The sequence below is a fragment of the Lathyrus oleraceus genome, chromosome 5 (assembly GCF_024323335.1).
Source record: "Lathyrus oleraceus cultivar Zhongwan6 chromosome 5, CAAS_Psat_ZW6_1.0, whole genome shotgun sequence".
Taxonomy (NCBI): Eukaryota; Viridiplantae; Streptophyta; class Magnoliopsida; order Fabales; family Fabaceae; genus Lathyrus; species Lathyrus oleraceus.
The window spans coordinates 324,959,632-324,981,316 of NC_066583.1; positions in this window are offsets into that span (position 1 = coordinate 324,959,632).

Here is a 21,685-nt window from a genome sequence, read left to right on the forward strand (position 1 = left end):
AAGTACCTATTAAACCAATCCCTTGAACTTTTAGTTTTATAGTAACCCCGAGTAGTTTATACGAGAAGTCGGCACCATCTTAATAGCAAACTACGTGGAGAGCCGATGAATTTAAGTGAATGATTCCCAAAATAATAATAAATAAAAAAATCAGGTAATACACTAATTAAGTTAGGTGATCCTTACCCGATCATTTAATCCAAAGGTTGCGGACCCTACAAAAACATTGTATGAACGATCCATTGTGAGTTGGTTCAGCGGTTTCTGGTGCTGAACTTGGTAGGGCGGACTACGATCCGATCCCCCGCAATTTGCAATGGACTAAATAACGAAGTTATCCAACTTATGTACCAGAACTTCTAGCTAAAAGGGGATCAGAATCGCTAACCGGTTATTCCTTCGTTTTTATTTTCTTGTCCGATCGAAGATTGTAAGAACGAATCCAACCGGCTTGTGGTGGAGTGTTCAAGCATCGAAGCTAGGAATAATCAAGATTTATATTAATTTTACAGGTTCTTTAATTTTATTGTTTTAATTTATATATGCTCTGCACTGCTGTTTATCTATATTGTTTGTCTGATATGGCCGTATTTAAGCATAATAATTGTTTAGGCCTGTTTAACATGTCCGGCTGATTAATTTAGATATCGGTATGTAAAGTAAGCGGAATGAAGGAATCAAAACTAAGTTGGTTTAATTTTATTTAAAAATATAATCACTCTTTTTATGGTCTCAATTTACAGAGTTAATACCAAAGTTTTTGTACGAGAGTAAAAGACATAAAGAAGTTAAAATCAATAGAACGACAGTTTGAGCTTTTAACTGGACAGTGTAAATTGGACATTAATTTTAAATCAGGACGAAAGCAATTTTTAGAGTTAATTAAATTCTAATCATTTTCAAAAAGTATTTTTAAAGGTTAAATGTGAGGACGAGAGTTAAGCATTTAAGTTTAATCATATAATCTAAGTCAACAGAGCGAGAGTTTGAGACGAGGGTGTTTAAACGGTTAGTATTTTAATAAAAAGAGTTTCTATAGATTCTATTGTTTTCAAAAAGTGATTTTGGACTTAACTAAATAGTGAGAGAGCACGTTAATATAAAGTCATAGTCTATTCAACAGAGCGAGAGTTTGAGAAAAGATTTTTAATCAATAGTGTCTACTGAAAAGACTTATTTTAAAACTAAGAAACCAACGAAGATTTGATTCCCTAATTATGACGAACTACATACCGATATCCGCGTTATTTGATATTTAATCTAGATCCTATTTTAGTTTTACTTTTCCCCCTAATCATCAAAGTATCATCCGCCTTAGCTTTACGAAGTAACCTTAGAAAAACGATATATCGATTCATTAAGTCCCTGTGGGATCGATATCTTTTAAAACTACGCGATTAGACTGTGCACTTGCAGTCATTACCCCATTAGACTTATAAAGTCGCGATCAGCAGGGGATCAGAAAAATTAGTCAAATTTGTAAAAATGCGCAATCAAATATTTGATGCTATGTTTATGCATGTATTTGCATAAGTATGTATATGATTATGCTAACAAACGAGCACAAAGGATGTAAACATGAAGATTCAAATCATCACAACTAGATACTCGACTAATCTCAACAAGATGGGAACAACAACTGGAGAACCTGCCAGGGATGAAAATAAATCATCAAGGATACAAATCCTAACTTCAAATTCATTCAATTCTCTGGGGATGGCCCACAACTAAGTGCTCAAGGAATACCGGGAGATCACAATCCAAATTCAATGCTCAACTCTGGTTGGGGAAAGACATGGAGAACATGCCTCCAACCAAAAATTGTTGAAGACTCAGTGCTCAGAGGAAAAGAAGAATATATATCCGTAGCAATCAAAAGGATTGAAACAAATCCAACTCAAAACTCAACTACCAATAAAGGAGGAACAACTGCTATGGGATAAGCAAATATTGACAAAGAACTTGCTTAAAGCTCAAACTCTCTGGGATAGGAGAAAATACAGCTTGACAACTTCGACAGTTTTAGATCAACATCATATCAAATGGAAGACAACCCTACAGGAAACGACTATATCAAATACTGCCCAGAATCAAACACTGCCTGAATGAAGAGATCGTTTATGAGAAAATGGAATTACGTTGGGGATCCATGTCACAACAAGAGGTAAAACTCTGAGTGGGGAACCATACATTCTACTGAGGATTCAAACAAAAATCAACTTTGTGAGGGACTTCACTGGGGATTCAAAATCTGCCAGGATAAATCAAAGGCAACACGAGGATGTAAATCAGCAATAAATTCCTCAAAAGGAAAACAATATTCACAAGACTATTCTTGGAGATTGATAAATAAACCAATTCCAAGGTACCAAATATATCAATCGGGTCCGCAGACTCTCGCAGGGGAAAAACTGCCACGGCTAAGCAACAACCAAATAAATGTGTGTTGGGGATTTGAAAACCAAATAAATGTTTTACTGGAGATCCAGGGTTCATTCACAAATGTAAACTGAGGATGACAAACATGAGAGTCTCAGCTGGGGAATGATGAACTGTTGGGGAGATAAAAATTACAAACAACTGCTTGGAAGACAAAAATGCTTCACATATCAAGACTTACCGTTATTAGATTGTTGTTGACATTCCTTTTTGAATTTGATGTTCTTAAAGTAAATGCCTTATTTTTTTAGAAAAAAATGATTATTCATTAATTTATTTATTTCAAAATTAAAATCGTAAAATATAGTTTTATTAAAATATAAACAAATAAGAATAACGAGTAATTGGATAAAGACTCAACTTTATTTAATAGAATGGTAGTTCGCAAATGGAGGGACTCCATGGATCTTTACAAAGTTTGAAAATGGTAATTTATTTGGAAAAGGGCTACACTAAATACAATGACCACTACTCTTCATAACAACTCTGAAATCCACTATGCTCTTGTCTTTGGTTGAGAATGATGAATCAGAACCAAATGACTGTTCAACACTGCTTCAACGATCAAAACCAACCGAATGCAGTTACTTGCCATAATACCTAATTTTTTTCCTAGATTGCCCAAAGGTGGGGTACTATTGAAAATGCCTAACAATGTTTCACTTGCCATAAAATTGTGTTTCTATTGATGATAATATTGAAAATGCCTAACAATGTTTCACTTCTCCCTTAGGCATAAGAGAAGGATTTTTCTTTTAATAATAAAACAAATTACTTTGAACGATGTATAATGACAGGGACGTCTACAGTAACCCAATTGTTGCAAGTCTGGCCATGTGTCACAAAGGTGGCAAAAGCATCGCCTTCATCATCATCTTTAATAATTGCAACTGAGTGTTGTTCATCTCCATGAATGAACCCTCCAGTGCGGAAAACTTGTTGCATAGACTTGACACTGTTGTTGAACGGTTCTTGCTGAAATCCTAAACCAACTCTATTCTTGTTCTCGACTACCTCTAAAACACGACCCCACTTGCCGGTGCCACCAGCCTAAACAATTTCACGTGCATCTTTCAGAGAAGACATGGATGCCCCAGTCTTCTGTACTTTATCAGCAATAGATAAAGCTTGGAACAACGTTCCAACCTCTTCTTCAGCTTCCACATAGGTGAAGGATGATAGATGACTCACCAAAAGTGCTTTATCTCCACCAACAACGACGAGCTTTCCATTCTTAACAAATTTCATCTTCTGATGTAGCGTCGACGTGATGACACCAACCTCGTGAATCCATGGCCTTCCCTGTAAACAGATGTAGGCCGGATGAATGTCCATTACTTGGAAAGTAATCTGAAATTCACTCGGACCAATCTTGACTAGAAGGTTCACCTCTCCAATGACAGTTTTTCGAGAACCGTCAAACGCGTTTACTACCACACCGTTGTACCTCATAGGTGCGCCTTGATAAGACAGTCTTGTCAAAGTTGACTTGGGCAACACATTCAATGATGAACCGGTATCAACCAAAACATTGAACAGAGCATCCTCTTTGCACTTCATTGAGATATGGAGCGCCAAGTTGTGATTTCTGCCTTCCTCGGGAAGCTCTTCATCACAAAAGCTCAAATTGTTGCAAGAAGTGATGTTGGTGACAATGTGATCAAACTGATCCATTGTGACATCGTGTTATACATACGCTTGCTCCAACACTTTCTACAAAGCATCCATATGCGCTTCGGAGTTCATTAGTAAAGATAACACGAAAATCTTTGATGGCGTTTGGAGCAGTTGCTCCATAATGTTGAACTCACTCTTCTTGATTAATCACATAACTTCATCATTATCATCATCTTTAACCTTTAACCTGCTGGATTCACTAGACTAACAAGTTGGAGCGTTAACAAGATCAACTGAAGGAACATCTGCCTTCTTACCAACGTCTTCCATAACCTTAGAAGATATATGGCCAAATACACGACCGTTACGGGTCCCCTTAACGACATCTGCAATGCTTACTACTGAATTTTCAGCAGGAAAAGGAACCTCTTACCTATTCTCAATCATAGTAGCATGGTACTTATAAGGTATAACTTTATCGGATGAATACAGGATTGTGCCCACTAACCGTATTACCAACAGCGATACCGATCTATTGTCATTCTTGTTATTGTCATACTGGATAAGTACTCACTCCGAAGTCTTGAATACTTGTAAAATAATACTCACATCATTCCCCATATGTCTATATTGTTGGATCTGAATTACACCTTTATCTATCAATTTCTGAATGTCCCTCTTGACAATCACACATCCTCTAGGGTTGACATTGCAGATAACACAACCATCATAGTCATGTTCACAATCACTGATTAAGCACATAGTCATGTGCCTCTCTACCAAAGACTGGCGAATATGACGAACATCGAAAACCCTGAAATTCTCGGGACAACCATCTACCATATTCATAGAAGCATTGTCATGAGAAGGCAATGAATTAGCTTTAACATTAGGCGCGCGGTGCTCAAAGGACACCATATCTCTCTTGATTAATTTCTGTACCTCATGCTTTAAAGGATAACAATTCTCAATGTCATAGCCGGGGGCTCGCTGATGAAAGGCACAATGCAGATCTGGCTTGTACCACCATGACAATGGTTCAGGAGTATGTGGAGGATTTCTTGGTTGAATTAGATTCTTGACAACCAAAAAAGGATATAATTATGCGTAAATCATCGGAATAGGATCAAAAGTGACCTTCTTCCTCTAATTTTTTTTGATGATTGCTATTGTAGTTATTGTGGGTACGTTGTTGTAGTTGTTGCCGATGTTATTGTTGAACGGGTACTGAATGATTTGCTGAATTGTTGGTAAAAATATGGATAACTGATGATGTTGTTGGCGAGATTGGGAATTCTTCCTCACGTGAGGCCTCCTCTGCCTCCCTACAGAAACTGCATTGGTTTCCTCTTCCTTCTTCTTGGAGAAACCACTACCATACTTCCTAGTCATAGACGTTGTATCTTTAGACAATCGTCCCTCTCGGACACCTTCCTCTAATCGCATCCCCATGTTCACCATTTCAGTGAAATCATTAGGAGCACCATCAATCATGTGTTCATAATAAAATGAACTCAGAGTCTTCAAAAATATCTTGGTCATCTCTTTCTCCTCCAAGGGTGGGCTAATTTGAGCAGCAAGTTCTCTCCATCTCTGGGCGTACTCCTTGAATGTCTCTTTATCTTTCTAAGACATTGACCGTAACTGATCACGATCGGGAGCCATATCAACATTTTACTTGTATTTTCTGACAAAGGCCTCGCCCAAGTCGTTAAAAGTATGAACACTAGCATTGTCCAAGACCATATACTACCGAAGTGCAACACTAGTTAAACTGTCTTGGAAGTAATGGATGAGTAGTTGATCATTGTCTGTCTGAGTAGACATCTTGCGGACATACATTACAAGATGACTTAGAGTACATATATTTCCCTTATACTTCTCAAAGTTTGGGACCTTGAATTTAACAGGGATTTTGACGTTGGGCACTAGGCACAACTCAACAACATTTTTACCAAACATGTATTTACCCCTTAGGGTCTTCAATTCCTTTCTTAGCTTAAGAAATTGGTCTTTCATCTCGTCCATATTTTCATAAACATCAGGGTCCTCAGACGGCTTGGAATGATAGATGGTTTCCTCAACACGGGGCAAAATATGCACAACAAGAGGATGTACAAACATGATGGGGCTAGATGCTGGCATAGGAGCAATGGTTGGAGCATATCCTTCAGGCATGAAATTCGGAGGCATTCCCCACGGGAATCTGGCAGGCATGGCTGGCACAAACTGGCTAGTAAGAACTACAGACGCTGGTGCAGAAACAACTTCAGAGATAACAGTCCTTTGAGGAGGAGTTGTAAGAGGCAGAGATGGTTGATTCTTAGCAGAAATGGCAGATTCCATCAAAGTAGTGAGTCTTGCAATCTCTTCCTTGAGCTCTCAGTTTTCTTGTTCTAGATGCTCCATTATTCTCTAGCGATTAGCTTGAGTATTATAGTGATGAGTCAGCTTGTCTGATACAAAGAAGAAGAACCATAAGACATCTGGCCGAAGGCTGGAACTCAAGAAACCTATTATGCAAATGATGCATGAAATGCAATGTTTTTTATTGTTTTTAATTTCAAGGAACATACAAAGTCATATTTTCAAATATTTCAGTTAATAACAATAATCAATAATAATAACAATTGGACCATAAAAATCTCCTTTTATTCATAAAACTTTGGAAGGATTACACTGAGTACAATTTCAGAAACCAAAAAGTACAAATATAAGAGAAAAGGAAAGTATCGTCCTAAGGATCCCTAACAACTGAATCAGATGAACTGGCCAAGGGTGCATACTTCCTTCGGATGCGTCTGATCTCTGACTAAAATGCTGTCTTCATCTGAGCCTTCTCGAGGATGCGTCGATCAATAATTTTCTTCCAAGCAGCGGAAGGCCGAGGCATAATAGAGGAAAATAAATCATCTGGCTCTCTTTATCTCTTCACTGCACGCTCTTCAAGAAGCTAAATGAGTGCATCCTTATCTTTCGACTCAAGTTGCAACTCCACATGCTTGCGGTTCAAAGCATTGAACCGCTCTTCCCATAGGTCCCTCTCTTGCTTCATCTTGGCAAGTGCATTTTCCAACTCCTCTACATCTTGGTTATGGAGACTTAATGTCTCATCCATAACCATAGACATAGGTCTTTCGCAGGCGTACGACATCTTAAGCTCAAAAGCTCTCTTCTTCATCCAAGTAGTGTAAACTTCAAAGGCTACACAATTGCACGAACCAAACTCAGTTCTTCCCTTCCTATGAATATTATGTCTAGCATGCACCATTCTACTCTTCAAATTTTAGGGATATCTACCCTCCTAATATAATAGACCTTCTAACTGAACGTTATTAGGTTTATCTCTCAAGGGTAACCCAAGCTGATAACGAGCCAAAGCAGGGTTGCAGTTGATTCCTCCTTGTGTACCAATGAGAGGCATATTAGAGAACTCACCACAATTATCAATAATCTCCAAGATATCAAATGCAGAATCATACCAAACAATATCATCATTAGTAAGAGACTTAAGTCTCTGAGACCACTATAAACATTGTTTGTTCTCCAAGAAAACTGGCCTCTGAGGCAAGTGCGAAATAAACCACTTGTGCAGAAGAGGAACACAACACGCAACAGTTCCACCACCCTTAGAATTCCTTAAATGCAAAGAGAAATACGTGTCTCCCAATAAAGTTGGAATATGATTCCTAATCAATAATATTCTAATGGCGTTAACATCAACGAAGTTGTCAATGTTAGGGAACAAAGCCAAACCATATATGAGCAAAACAAAAATGGTTTCAAAAGCGTCCATGCTACCAACTTCAACATATGCAGTAGCTATACCAATGAGAAACTCTGAAGTTAGCCCTGGAATCCCTCATTTCTTCATCATATTAGCATCGATCTAGAACTTCTTCAAATGAAGAGCCTCGACTATGACTTAAGACCTCAGAATCTCCTTTAATCCACTAAAAGTGACCTTGTTAGACATTGGTATACCCAAGAGATATGCATACTCTTCCAACGTGGGCATGAGCTGATAATCAGGAAAAGTGAAGCACTAATAAAGAGGATCGTAGAACTGGACCAAGACACTTAAGAGTCCTTCCACAACTTCAGTAGACAACACAGATAGAAGCTTCCCATGACGTTGCTTGAAATCCAAGGGATCTAATACAAAAGATGATAGTTTCCTTAACTCTTTCAAATCAGGACATCTTAAATTGCACTTCTTACTGTTCCTTCGTCCACAATCCATGGTCTGAAAATCTCTGCAAATACGACCTTAGTTCCTTGAAATTTTATTATTGTGATGAATGTTATGATGCGCATGAATGCATGAATGTCACAGTCACACACAAGGGATCACACACAAGGAAAACACAAACAAAGGTCACAAGATGGATCAAGTCATCATCAAGATCAATCATCTATTTTGGTGGATTACGGTTTTTCACCTTATCAACACCCAAGATCCATTGATTTTGACGAGATCAATCGGATCAACTGAGAATTAACGGGTTTGTCGTGAGTCACGAGCATGGAGTCAGAATAAGAACCATTCCAAATGAGTGTACTAAGAATAAAAACTTGTAGAGCATGTTCTAAAAAGTTCCCAAAGTCGTGATCCCAACTATCAGATACAATAGGTTAGGATGACTAACTCATCAACTCATAGTATTCTCAAGAGAAACTCATCTGAGTGTAGTATCGTGTAACAACTATTATCAAGTCTACACTTGAACAGTCTCTGCATTGCACCCTAAATAGGCCAAGTTAGAGTTGTGTGGGGTTGAATAACTATAATTATGATATTTTATTCAAAAGTTGGAAGAAGCTAAAAAAGAAAATATGTAGAAAAAGAAGGAAAAAAATATAAAAAAGTGGAAAAAACAAAGAAGGGTGTCATTCTATTTTCCTTTGGAAAAAAAAGAGAGAATAAAAAGATAAAAGAGAAGAAAAATAGCGGAAAAGTTATTGTTTGAAAGTGAATGAATGTAGTTCAACTCCCGCAAGTTCTTTCATGTCTCTTTTCTCCTTTTGAATCTTAGCCTAGTATCCCTTATGATTTATCTCACCCATACCCTATCCAAGTTACAACCGAATAAAAGTACTTTTAATATTTATGTGCATGTAATTCAATTGTATATGTTAGAGTTTTTTCGAGTTTATGGTAGTACTTTCTTTCATGATGTGCTTTGAGTGTAAACAGTCTACCTAAACACTTGAGAGTTGAGTGAATTTTATCTTGTGAGGATTTTGTTGCTTTTGATGTACTTTTTGGTAATCTGTTTTTCATATTTGCTTTGAATATCATAAAAGAGTTACTTACTAATGTCATTTTCTTGAAGCTTAGACTTAGCATTTTTCTCGCACCTTGTATATTGATAACCTTTGGAATTGCATGTTTTGTTTGTTCTTGTTTTTCTATTTTGGGTTTTGAATTTATAATTTTGCTCGAGGTGCAAAAGTTCAAGTGTGTGGGAATTTGATCAGTGAATTTTGATGCACATTCTTCTACTATTGTACTTAGGTAAATCTATAGTTTATTCTATTATTTTTTCTATTTTAGTGTGTCTTTATATTTAAGTTTATTTTTGGTTTTATCTTATTTTCGTACTTTATTTTCAGCATAAATAGTTATTTATTACCTTGTTACTATTCAGATCATAACTTGAGCTATAAGAATCGGATTGACGCGTTCTAATAGGCATTAGAAAGCTAAGAGGTTAAGTTAAAAGTTTTATATTGAAGTCAGAAGCTGACTCGGAGTGAAGAAGGGTCGAATAATTCATTTTAATTCCAGACTTAAAAAAATACTTAGTTTTTGGGCCGATTTTGTATTTTTTCGGGTTTGTTGCTATTAGGCTCGAATTCCCTTGCTCTATTTAAACAACTTAGTAGTTTTAGGATAAGAGGAAGGAACATTCATGAAATAGAGAATAGGATATACAAATACCATTGAGAGCTAATTCTCAAAGAGTTAATCTGCTGTATTCGAATTCCAATTTGAGGTATTTATTAATTTCAGTTTAATTTCAATTTCTTTTCAATTCTTCCTATAAACTCGTTTGCTTAATTCGATTGTTTCTTATAGAATAGAGTTGATTAAATTTGATTATTTGTATGATCCTTAACTATAATCACGATAGCGTAGCTTTTTCACTATCGTGTTTGATTAAGTCGTGTTTGCTTAATTCGTGTCTGCTTAGATTCGTTTGCTTAATTCGGAAATTAGGAACGTGCATCATATAATAACAATTGCGCTTGTCAGTGGATATTGTAATTGAATGGGATCGAATCGCCTAGGAAATTGAAATTATAAGAATCAATGATAAGTTGGAAATAAATACAGTAGATTAACTTATTTATCAATTTTGCTTTTACCTTTAATCATCTTCGATTTAAGTTCTAAACCTTAAAAAAACCCTTCTTTTCATTCATATAGTTACAACATTCAAGAGTCCTTGTAAACGAAATTCGAGTGTCGCTTCTGTTTTAATACACTTTTAAACTTGTTTTTGACCCGTGTGCGACAATGGATCAATGGTAATGCAAATTGACATTTCATTGTGAAAATTTGTAACAAAACTGTTTGCTTGCAAATAATGAAAAGATCTTATAGAGGTAGTGTAATTAATTGATATTCCCACCCGCTACACAATTTTTCACAAAGTAAATGTTAATGATCAATATATTTTACTATTTTAGGAGACTGCATTGGCAATTGAATAAGTGTAGGTTAATAGAATCATGATTTCACAAGCAATTATAGAATTAATATAATCACCTAATTTATTAATTGTTGTTGCAATGATGATAAATATGCACATGCCTAATTTAATTATTGGTTTAGTATCAACCATTAATGAAGTGAATCATATTTTACCACCATCACAATGTTCTTCGTGTGACCATTCACATCTACTATATGACTTTTTAACTTTGTAATTAAATATCATATGCAATTCAACATATCTTATAACCATATGTTGCATGACTTTAACGTAATGTTCATATAACATAAAATTTCATGCATATGAATTTACATGTACTTCATGTATTTCATAAGTAAAATACATAAATGAATTGCAACACTTATATCATATCTTAAACTTATATTATACCATTTGTTTAAGTTACAGTTTGTGTTCATTACTCTAACAACATGGATTTTTAAAGACCTCAGTGTAGAAAGTACAATTTTGCAGTTGCTCGACATAGAAGAAAAGTGATTCTTAAAGAAAGAAGAGAAACAAAGCAAATTATTAATGAAAATAACTTACACAATGTAGCGGTAAATTCATGACCATTGAGCTATCGGTTAACTCAACGTCAATAAAACCAGAGTCGCCACAGTGCTTTTATTATTTCCAAAGGAAAAGGGAAAAGTACGAACAAAACCCAAAGATAAGAAGTTTTCAAATCAAAACTAATAAAATGTCAGAGATTATAGGTAAGGGTTTGGTTACACAGAGGGAAGGTATTAGCATCCAAAGTGTCCTAGGTACTCCCAGGGAGCCCTTTTTGTGTGCAAGTGTTTTAGTCGGAAAAGATGTTTGTTAAAAAATTGAATGGGGGGGGGGGTGACAAAAAGAATTCATTTATTATATTTTTGTGTTTGACAAGACCTTCGTTCTTATACCTACATACCATAAAGATGAGGGATCAAAATCCCGTAGTTCGTGGTAAAAATTTCAAAGATTAGTGGATTGATTTTAACAAAAGTTTAAAGATCTTTTGTTATTAATGGGAGAATACCCAACCAAAAATCCACCGATAATGAGTGTTTTACAATATTTAAGAGGGATGAATCCAACTTGGATTCAATCAACAAGTATGCCTTTAACCCCTAATAAATGGAAAAACTTATAATCAATATGTCATGGAATGGGCGAATTATATCTCAACCAAAGATAACTCAAATCTAAATACTCTCTTTTGAAAAGTTTAAAAGCAAAAGGTATAAAATGGCAAAAAGGATTAGATTAGGTTGTTAGTTCTTTTTGTCTTTTGAAATTAAAGTCAATATAATTAAGTTTATTCACAAGTTTGATTAAGAAAATATTTTGAAAATCAATGGCATAAGGCCAAAGTTTCTACTTATTAAAATAAGTCTTAGTTGAAAACACAAACAAATAAGGTTTTAAAATGAGGGAGATATTTTGAAATTTAAGAAAGAAAGGAGAAGATGAAGGGACTATCCTTGACAAAATTTTAAAAGTTTAGAGTTGAAAACATATGACCAATAGGATGCAATCCACAAGACAAGAATGCCAGATAGAAGCCCATTTCCTTTGGACTATTGAGCAAGCAACAAGCATAATCCCCCCAAGCAATTAATATGAAGATCAAAGGCACCAACTAAAGATAGCCAAAATCCAAGCAAGCACTGCAAAACCAATTAGTCTTCAGTGCCTTCAAATGTATCAGATGAAATATTCCTTGTGGCAAACTCATAGGAACAATCATCAGATAAAAACAATAAGATCAAGATAACAACTTAAGCACAGAGACAAAATAACAGATAAACCAATGAGGCTCTCAAGGCTTGTATCAGATGAATGTCATTGACCAAGATAACTCAGTCTCAAATAATGACACTGGTCAAGTCCTTCAAAGCATAGGGATGTTGCCTACTCTAGGTCCAAAAGTTCATATCAAGTCAAAGGCAGAGATCCAACAATCCACCAACAAATTTTTTAGGGTTTTTGTTGTTATTAAGTATTTTAAGGTCCTAAGGCCACAAACAGAACAAAATCACAAGCACACAATATATACAAGCACAAAGATATAGCTCAAGTGAGGAAAGTGAAAATGACTGAAACATAAACATCTTGCATGAAATGTAAATGATAATGAATGATAAAGGTACTAAATTTTAAATTGCATAAGTAAATGACATTGAAACTAAATCAATACGAAAGAGATGTTAGTCAAATGTTAGTGAAGAAAACAATTATTTAAGCCATTCTTTGGAGAACACTCAACCATCCACTCACAAGCATGAAGATCTGAACCAAGGCATCATCCATGAGAAGGGCTCCAATTTGGATAAATCAACAACTATGCCACTAACTCTCACAAATGGAAAAAGGTTAAGTCTTCACACAATACCACGAGGAATGAGAGACTTACAATCTCACTTACAAAAATGCTATGCCTTTGGGTCAAATTTTAGCTCTATGTTAAGCAATCGTAATTGGACATATATATAAGTCATAACTATATGAGGCCAAACAAGAAAAATATTGGTGTTAATGCATGCTAGAGACATGGTATAAAGAACCAAGCTCCTAAAGCATACCACACACAAAAATAAAGTGGGATAGACTTTTCTCAATCAATCTCATGTTGATTCATTTGACACAAGGTCATTGATGAATCAACTAGCCTTTGATTTTTTTAGAATTCATTGGTCAATAAGGGGTTGGGGAAGAAGAGGGATGAAGATGAAGAGAAATGGAAATGGAATCCCAAATTGATCAGGGGGGGGGGGATTTCATCTAATCAATATTATCCATTCATCTTGAGGGATAAAGTTTACACTTCTTCAACCTCCTAAATCCAATAGTATTGACAAAATGGAAGTTCAAATCAACCATGATCAATGCCAAACAGAAGATGAAACAACTCAGGGTCAACCAAATAACTCAACATAATTTTTAAACAATTAATCAAATTTAAATCAATTTTTAAATAAATAAAAATGCATTTTAAAAGGGGAAAAACCTCAAATCCCTTCAAATTACCAAATAAATGGCCAAGGGATTTATCCTAGATCAAATAAGGTCAAAGGACCTTAGACAATTTTTTTGGGAATTCTTGGAAAGTCAGAAGTATTTAAAATTAATTAAAAATAAGTCAAAAAACATTAAATTCACAAAAAATATCAAATCTAATCCAAAAAATGATTTTAATTCAAAATATTAAATAGGAAATTATTTAAAGATTTTTGGTTAAAGTCCCATATTTTTTGGATTAAAATTGAAATTATTATGAATTTAAAAAGAAAAAGCTATTTAAATATTAAAATGAAAATCAATTAAATCAGAAAAAAATGGAGGGACATCAGATCTCCCTCATTAATTGAGGTGGCAGATCTGATGGCCACACGTATGAGGCTTATGATGGACCAAAGTCAATGCGCTACAAACAGAGTAATCAGAACCAAGGGCCAAGATTAGAAGCTATGGACCATATCAGATGACCTGGATCATTCCAGCACACCACAAGAGCCCTAGCTCCGATCATCTTCTCCAGTGACCTTCACCGGACTGGTCCAACCAAAAGCTTCACAAAAATGAAAGATCCACACATGGTTTTAAAGAGAAAATCACGAGGAACACGAATCTGGCCTCTATTTCTTCCAATTCTCACTATACAAAGAGATATGTCGAATTGAAAAATGAGGTATGCAAACTGATTTGCTTCGATTTGACCTCAAAGCAACTCGATATTGTTGCCTACATTGGTAGGACTTTATCCAACCACAAATCAAGTAAAATTATGGAGAATTGAGAGAGAATCGAAGACTTGAAGTTTCTGAAAATCCACCTTCGAGTGGTGAATTTTGAGCTAGATGTCAATGCAAATGATGTTGGTCTTGCTTCCTCTTGCTTGCAGGAGATGATTGGGATACAAAAGACTTTGAATCCTTGGAGTTTTAGTTTAAAAATAAAAAGAGAACTAAAACTCGATTTTAATTGAAACCTTTAAGGTATTTTGTCAATGGAGGTTTGGGATTGATGATCAAAGCTCGTGCAAAGGTCCTCCTCAATTTTGAGGCCAATGAGTTCATTATATAGGCAAGGAAAAGTGATATTCACACCATTTTAAATTGAATCCAAAAATAGCAAATCAGGTGCATGGTTGTATGGGCATTCATTAAGGCCCAAATGATGATTGCAAAAGGTCCAAATTCATGCATATTTTATGTTGAGATCACTTCATGAAGCCATGCAAAGGTGTGTGAAAATTGAGTTCGAAATATGCCAAATAGGGTCATGCAAAGGAACCATGCGCAAGTCCCTTAATTTTGATCCAAATTCCATGATATTAAACTCTTTAGAAATCTAGGATGAAGGGGAACATCTTTGCTATTGAAACGTTTTCCATTTGGAGCTTGGATCATGATGAATTTTTGTGTAGAAGTTGGAGGAATCAAACATAGTTGAAAATTTTCTAAGTTAAAAGTCAAATGACCCCTTTTTCCACCTTGAATAGCTTTTGCTATGAGCTTTAAGTGACTTTGGTTCCTTCTTCAAAGTTGTATCTATTTCAATACTATTCAATTAAGTCACAAATTTGACTCCATTTGGATCTTGCATGAGGGAGTTATAGATTTTAGAAGTTGAGGAAAATTGCTTGTTCAATGATGATGACCCAAAATGACCTATAATGTTTCCTCTTAGTACATGCCCTTGCAAGTAAAATTTGACCTTTATCAAATAAGAAAAGTTGGAGAAGACATCTTGAAATTGATCATGAAACTTGGATGATCTTCATATCATAAAAATTTAGCAAGTTATGGTTCTTGTAAGTTGACCTTCTATCTAGGGCACAAACAAAATGACTTATAATCGTTCACCATAAAAAATGACTTTCTAAGCAAAATTAGATCTTGATGCCAACATGAAAGTTGTTTGGAATGTCATAAAGGGTAAATTTTATATTGTAATCATTTTCATATGATAAAATTTGTAGGAGATAGGGTTTAGAGAACCCTAGATTTGACCATTTGACTTCTCTGGTCAACCTCCTTGAACCAACTTGCAAACTTAAAGTTCTTTTACTCTTTGGGGCTAATGGAGGATCATATATGCTTATGATTAAGTACAATGGAGTATCCATTGATGTATTTGACCAATTTGTTGAAGAAACTTGCTAAGGGAGGCACACAAGATACCTAGATTAATTAGGGCTTCCAAGACAAACAAGCTTCAAACTCTTGATGAATTCTTGATCAAAATGACAAGTAAATAACATGGGGATCCATATATGATGCTTAGAACCAATGTGAACCTTTCTTTGATTGATATCTTGCACTGAGGTTCTCAAACCCTATATGTGAACTTGATGAGACATGGGTACCTACAAAAGAAACAACATTACACTAGACATATTTTTGGTATTTTGGTTAGTTAAACAAAGAAAAATAATGTATGATAAAACAAATGCTTGGTGGCCTCTCCCAATGCAAACCCAATGAATGAGGAGTGAGGAGGATACCAAGGTGTGATCCCAAAGCCAATGCAAATGATGAGATGACATGAGGGATCTTAGGGTCAAAATTGGGGTCTTACACACAAGCGTGAAAGCAATTTAAGGTTCAGAGCTCCATTAAAAGTTCTGAACACCATAACACTTAATGATACAACTTCTACAACTCTTAATATTAGAAACCAAAATAATAACACAGAGCCAAGTGAAACAGGTTTCCCATATGCAAAAAGAATCAAAGTTGGTGTTATTCAATCTCTGGGTGTCAATCTATTCAATAAGTTTGTAAATGAGACTCAACATGAAGCTCCATTATCAATAAGTCATAGACCAACAAATGAATCTACACTTTCTACATTTGCACGACATTGGAGAAAATAGATTCTTAAAGAAAGAAGAGCAAAAAAATAGATAATTGATGAGAACATCATAAGCAATCGTAAAATTAATGTGAGGTTCAAAGCACCACCAAAAGTTCTTTACACCATATCATTTAATGAAATAAACTAAAATTCTTAATATCATAAAACATAATAATAACACACAACCAAGTGAATCAGGTTTCCCACCTGGAAAAAGAATAAAAGCTAGTGTTATTCAATCTCTGGGTGTCAATCTATTCAATAAGTTTATAAATAAGACTCAACATGAAGCTTCATCATCAATAATTCATTGACCAACAAATGAATCTACACCTACTACTTTTACTCAAAATTACATATTGAAAGTGAAAACTCCGATGATGAACATTGAACAACTGATTACTCAAGTGACAGTGCGAGTGAATACCAATATGTAGATGATTACTTGGATTCAAGCTCAAGTCTTGATGATGATGAAATATATGATTTAAATTCTACTTTTAATGGTTTTGAGAATATTAGTACATATCATTATAATCAGTTTTTTAAATATCTACATTTTACATTATTATTTACATATCATTATATAAATCTATGTTTTATAATATTTACAATATTAGTTAATGTGCAACATTTACTTAAATGCAATTCATTTTGTTCATGATATTCAGATATTAGTGATCCTCTGATTGAATGCATCCATTATGGAGTGCTCATGTGGTACCAAGAGAGAACAAACAAGAATATACATACTTTAATGCCTAAGTACCAACTTTGTTGTGGAAATGGTAAGGTTTAGTTGCCACTTTTGAAAACTCATCCATTATTACTTCAACATCTGTTATTTGATTACAATGAACCATAAAGTAGAAATTACCAGAAGCGTTGAAGATTATACAACACTGTATTTGCTTTCACACTATGGGAATAAAAATGGATAACAACTGTCAGAGAGAAAGATGACTGCCTAACATAAGAATTCAGAGATACCTTTGCCATAGAATAAGGAGCATGTTATCTATGCATGGCCATTCACCAAAGTTTGCTCAACTATCCATTTACGACACTAATAATGAGATTGGTAATGAGATTCAAGGACTTTGGTAAGTATTATAATTATAGTTAACTAAAAATAAGTTACAAATGCATTATATTATATTCCATATGATCAACATATACTATATATCATTATATTATGGTAAACATTTTATTATTACATGCAACAACAACTCTAATATTCTTCGAGACATTGTTACAAAGTTAAAATTTATGTTGGAAGAGTATAATACACACATAAAGTCTTTTAGAATGACAACATAGAGAATAAGAGATTATTATGTACCTGATATGAAGTTAAAGTTAATTTCTAAAAGATCGACAAATGGAATGATTTACAACCAACCAACCGTTACAGAGGTTGTTGCACTAATTGTCAGAGATGTTTATACATGTTCTAAAATGGATATTATACTTAAAAGACAGAGTGAGAGACTGAAGAGAATTACTAAGATTCATCAAGTTATATAGCATATCAGTATCCACTTTTGTTTCCATACGACGAAGATGGTTATAAACTTGGACTGCTTCATAGGGAAACAAGAAAAAATAAAGTAAGCAAGAGGAATAGGCTTATAATTAGAGAATGACTTACATTTAGAATTCAAACCCGAACCAATGAAGCTCATACTTTGTTGCGGTCAAGGCATTTGTTTCAATAATTTTTTGTTGATGGATTTACTATGATGGAATAAGAGAGATTTAATTTATTCACAATAATAAGAAAATGCTTAAAGTTTTTAAGTATTTTAATTTGAATGATACCAAACATGCATTAAATACCGAGGGATCAAACAAAGGTAAAAGAGTGGTGCTATCGTCTAGTTACGTTGGAAGTCAGAGGTTCATGAAACAACTTTATTTTGATGGAATGATAATTTGTAGCCATTTCGGGTTTCCATATCTTTTTATCACATTTACTTACAACCCAAACTGGCCTAAAATTCAAAGGTTGCTTTACAAAATTAACTTGCACCCACAGGATCATTCTGATATCATCTCAAAAGTATTCAAAATAAAATTTGAATGAGTTGTTATCTGATCTAATAAATAAACATGTTTTTGGGGAGGATACATGTGTGTAAGTGAAACATTTATGTTTCTTTAGTATATAATCTTATTTACATTAAGCTTTTTATTTCTTTATATTCCATTTAATATTATATTTATCTAATTTTAGATATTTACATGATTGAATTCCAAAATCGAGGTTTACCACATGCACATATTCTGCTATTCTTACATTCGTCGAGCAAGTATTCAACATGAGATGATATAAACCAAATAATTTCAACAGATATACCATCCGAAGAAGTTGATAAGGAACTGTATCATTTGGTCAAAACACATATGACACATGGTCCGTGTGGTTTAGCAAACAAGTATTCACCTTACATGAAAAACAAAAAGTGCTATAAGTCTTCCCCAAGAAGTTTCAGCCTACTACCATTATTGATCAGGATGGATATCATGTATATAAGAGAAGACAAAATGGTAATTCAATGATGAAAAATCATGTTGTCCTGGATAACATGTATGTAGTCCCTTATAATACAATTTTGTTGAAAAAATTTCAAACACATATAAATATGGAGTGGTGTAATCATAACAATTCAGTGAATCACTTATTCAAATACATTAATAAGAGATATGATAGAATTATGGTTGCTGTTGCGCAAACCGGTTTTGATGATAATACCATGCACATAAATGTTGCTGAAATAAAGTAATATCTTGATTATAGATTTGTGTTACCAAGGGAAGCATGCTGAAGACTCTTTTCATTTCTTATTCATGGTAGAAATTCTGATGTTGGAGGATTATTTTACCGTCTCAAGGGTGACAATTCTGTTTACTATATTGATTATGAGATGATAAACGAAGTACTTGACAAACCAAGTGTGAAGGAATCAATGTTTACTTCATGGATGGAAGCAAATAAGACTTATCCAGAGGAGAAAAGTCTGACTTATTCTCATTTTGTTTCTAAGTTTATCTATGAGAAAAGGTACCGACGTTGGAGACCATGTAAAAAAGGTTATACCATTGGCCGACTTATTTGGGTTCCTTAAAGTACAGATGAATTGTATTACTCGATGACGATGCTAACTGTCGTTAGAGGTCCAACATGATATGCTGATATAAAATACGTGGGTGGAAAGGTACAGAATAGTTTGAGAGATGCATGTTTTGAAATGAGATTTCTTGAAGATGACAAAGAATATATTACAACTATTCAGGAGGCAAGAGATTGGGGTTCCAGTCACTTCTTGAGAAAGTTATTTGTAATTATGCTTCTATCAATTACCATAAATAGACCTCGTTATGTATGGGAAAGAACCTGGATTTGGCTATGTGACAATATTCTCTATCAACAAAGAAACAAGTTAAGTAACATAGGTAAGTGGATTTTATATTTAATCTGTGACTTAATATGATTTATTTGGAAATGTTTTTGCCTTTCGTTATGCAAAACATGTATATTAATGTCTTTATTGCCAATGTTGATGCATTAAACAATATATAACTCTTTAAAACTCTACCTTTCAGGATGACCATCTCTTTGTTGAACTATTGTTGAAGGTTATTTTTTATATGAATTTGCACATGAATTATAAAATTTGTATCTTCTAGAGCTAATACACATCATAACCAATTGATTCAAGTTTTTTGTTTCCTCTTTATGAGTAATATATCAGCAGTGAAAATGTTTGACCTGTATGTTTGTTGTAAAATATTCTGCATAAACCAGAAATTGAATTTGATTGATATACTAATTGATTTTTTAAATTAAACTTTCTTTGACTTATATTTTCACAGAGTTGCAGTTGACCGAGGAAGAAATAAAAAATATGACCCTTATTGAAATTAAGAATCTGTTGCAAGAAAATCAAACTTTGGCTGAATTTAAGGGTATGCATAAACCAAACTCATATGTCACGAGGCAAATTGGTAACCTGATGATTTACGAAGAACATGCCTATAATCATGATATTGAACGACAAAAATTCTATGATTTATTTGGTTCACTTACATGTAATTTATTTAATAACAAAATAATTTTATATCAACGTTATGTTAGTAAGAAATATTTTGGAATTCTTAATGATAATCCTTATATTTTGATTGATAGATGAGCAACATTAAATTTTTGATAAAATCATGCAAGCTGTGAACAATGGAAAAGGAGAGGTGTTTTTTTTACATGGTTATGGAGGGAGTGGTAAAACTTTCACGTGGAGAACTCTATTAAGTGCATTACAGTCACAAACAAAATTGTTCTTACCTTTATTTCAAGTAGGATAACTTCGTTATTATTGCCAGGTGGAAGAACAACGCATTCCAAGTTCAAAATACTTGTGCCAACACTTGACAACTCCACTTGCAACATTGAGAAAAATACTGAACATTCTGAATTGTTGAAAGCAACTGATTTGATAATATGAGACGAAACACCAATGTCTCATAAAAACTACTTTGGGGCTTTGGATAAAACGCTTAAAGATGTCATGAGTGAGTAGGGTCTTGATAATACAATATTTGACAAAGTTATTATTTTTGGAGGAGATTTTAGATAAATTCTTCCTGTTGTTCCAAGAGGGGGTCGCTCTGATATAGTACATGCTTCAATTAACTCATCATATGTATGTGGCTATTTTCAGGTACTTACTCTAACAAAAAATATGTGACTTCAACAAGGTTCAGAGAATACAAGTTCTTCAGAACTGGCTGAATTCTCAAAATGAATTTTAAATGTGGGAGATTGGAAGATTTGTGAATCAAATGATGGTTTGGTAGATATTGAAGTTCCTAAAGAGCTTTCAATATCAAATTTTGAGGATCCTATAAGGGAAATTGTAGAGAGCACATATCCCAATCTGTTACAAAGTTACAAAAATATAGATTTCTTACAAATCCAGAGGTATTCTTGCTTCGACCATTGAAGTAGTGGACAAAATCAATCATTATATATTAGAATTGATTCTAGGTAAAATTATTTTATG